The following is a 3132-nucleotide window of genomic DNA, read 5'->3' on the forward strand; positions in this document are numbered from 1 at the left end:
ACATGGTTGATCGAAGATATGTTTTAATAAACTTCAACTCGGAAAAGCTTCTTTTTGCATATGCCATTATAACTGGTATGATCAATAAAATTCTGTATGCAACATGAGTATTTGGATAACAATCATCCATATTTTTCAGATAATTCAAAACATCTATTGCTCTTTTTGCTTCCACTGGAAAAGACTGTTTTAAAATTGATAACTCCATATACAAATCATCTCTATCAATATCTGACTTGCCATTATATCTCAATGTTTCTTTGAGATTTTTACAAGATTTCATTAGAGTATCATTATTAGAAAACTTTAATCTCTCTGGATTGAACAAAAACTCAAATGCTTCTTTGTACTTTTGAAATTGTATGAATCAAGTTTTTAGTGAAGAAATAGCTTGATCCATTAAGAAAATAAAATAATTAACTCTAAAAGATTCTTCAACTGATTGCATCACATCTTCACTACTACTTTCACCAAATTGTTTCTTTTTTCGGATAAAGTGTTTTTCTTTGAATGTAGCTTCAATCTTCATTTCTTCTGCCATTTGCTTCGCTTCTATCATGGCCTTATCAAATCCAAACTCTCGATACTCCTCAAAAGTAAGAATAAGTCCTTTTAATTGTCTAATTGCAATATCAATATCCATATTTTCACCTTGAAGAAACTCACAGTATTAATCGCATGCAACAACTTGTGCCAAATTACCATGCCAAGCAAGAATTCAAAATTTTCAAGTTCATATGTTGCCAATGATTCAGCTTCACTCTTTGTTTTTAGATCTTTACTTGTTTGTGCTAAATCAAGTAAATCATCTCTAATTTTTTATGTTTGTTCTTTTATAGCTTTTACGCTTTTAACATGACTTTCTCAACGAGTTTGTGACAATAGCTTAATTGTCAAGCCTTCTACGTGATCTTTAAAAACTTTCCAACGCTTTGTAGAAGAGGAAAATAATGTATAAATATATTGTATCACTCCAAACATAGACATAGCTTTAGAACAACAATTAGTCATATCACATAATGCCAAATTTAGACTATGACATCCACAAGGTGTATAAAAGGTTCTATGATTTATTTCAAGTAATCTTTTTTGCACCCCATTATACTTTCCTTTCATATTGGATCCATTGTCCTACCCCTGTTCTCTTATATCATCAATATTAAGCTTGAGATCATTCAACACATTTTTTAGTTCAGTAAAAAGTCCAAATCCAGAAGTGTCATCCACTTTCAAAAATGTTACCCAGTATTCTTCAACCATAACAAAATTTGTTGAATTACCCACACAACGTATTACAAGAGACATTTGTTCCTCGTGACTTATGTTTGAAGTGCAATCTAGTATAACTGAATAATATTTTGCTTCTTTGATTTTTCTAAGAATTGTAGTTTTTATTTCATTTGCCAACATCTGAATTAGTTCATTTTGAATTTTTGGACCAAGATATGTATAATGTGTCTCATGTGCTTGAATACGTCGTATGTACTCTTGCATTATTGGATCTAACTCAACAATCATTTCAATCATTTGTAAAAAATTACCATTATTCTCAACATAAAGCTTTTCACAATTTCCTCGATATGCTAGATTATTTTTTGCAAGTCTATAGGCAACAATAATTAACCTCTTTAATACTAATCTCCAATGTTTTTTTTCTTTATTAATTTCTATCTGAATGCTTTCATCAACTATCTTGTTTTTTTTCAATCTTTTCTCCAATTCATTCCATGTTGTCATACAACAAATATGTTCTTTACTTCCTTCATGCATTGTAAGACATCGAGTCAAATTATGCCAATCCTTGTAGCCTTCAGTAGCTAATTGACTAATTATATTCTTGTTGTTGTGATTTATGAACAACTTACAATAAAAGCAAAATATTCTATCCAAGGAAGATGAATAAACTAACTATTTTCTATTCTTTTTTTCTCCATGTTGCAGTATTCGTTTATAATGCAATGCATCAAAATGTCTACCAGCTTTATCTTTAGGAATCAAGATTTCATCAATTCTAGTTGGACCCTTTTTCACTAAAAATTCTCTTAAATTTTGATAATTTTTTTCCCATTTTCTAGGATTATCAATATTCATATGTGAAATAATCTCTTGATCTATAATTTCAGGCTGAATATCAGAAATATTATCATTATTTTCCTCATCCAAGTCATTCACAAGTTCTTGTTTGACATCCATAATATTTTCAATCTTCTGTTCCATAGTCATTTTGTTATTGATATTAAAATATTTATTAATATCTCCTGCTTGAATTTGAATAAGTATCTCTTCTCTTTGTTTTCTTTTTCTTTTTTGAGATCCAGATAAATGTTTTGGAGGCATGATTATATATTATACCTAAACAATATTAAAAATCAATGTGTAAGAAAATAAATAAATAATAAGAAGGGAAAAGAGAAAAGGTTTAAAGGATAAAAATAAAAAGAAAAAAGAAAAAGAAAAGAGAGCTAAAGAAAGATAAAAAAAAGACACATTTAGGATAGAAAAGAAGAGACTTTTACTTGAGGGTTTTTGTCGTCGTGTGTAGTTTGGGAAGAACTCTACATCCTTAGCTGTGCCAGATTGGTCTACTTCACTTCCCTTGCAGGTTCCGGACAATACAAGGACAATAAGCATTTGGAAAAGAATGCATCCAAATCGAAAAAGCTCAATTCATAGTGTGAGGTAGACAACTTTGTGAGGGATATCTATCAAGAGTATATCTAATTAGAAGTAACAAAAAATGCTCACTTAACATCCATTCAATCCATCAAAGAGGGAACAAAAGGAAGTCCTAATTAGAAATAAAGAAACACTCACTATAGTGGCCAACTCTTGTTGCTCTCGAAACTAGCCATGAATAGCAAACGACTCTAGTTGCACTCATAACTAGTCATGAAAGTTTTATGCTGCTACAATTCAAGTGTAGCACAAGGGATCCTGTTCATTGCTTGTTTTTTACCAGGGAGGTTAATTCAATTAGGTCCTCCTTTACAATGACAAATGAGCATAAAATGACATCAAAATGGTAGATTGGAGCCAAAGAGCTAAGTTCAAACAGATGAACAAGAAGAAAACAACTACTTACATCTTAAAAAGTCATCTTAGCATATCTCCTGCTTCAGTGAGTTGACAATC

The sequence above is a fragment of the Zingiber officinale genome, chromosome 5B (assembly GCF_018446385.1).
Source record: "Zingiber officinale cultivar Zhangliang chromosome 5B, Zo_v1.1, whole genome shotgun sequence".
Classification (NCBI taxonomy): Eukaryota; Viridiplantae; Streptophyta; class Magnoliopsida; order Zingiberales; family Zingiberaceae; genus Zingiber; species Zingiber officinale.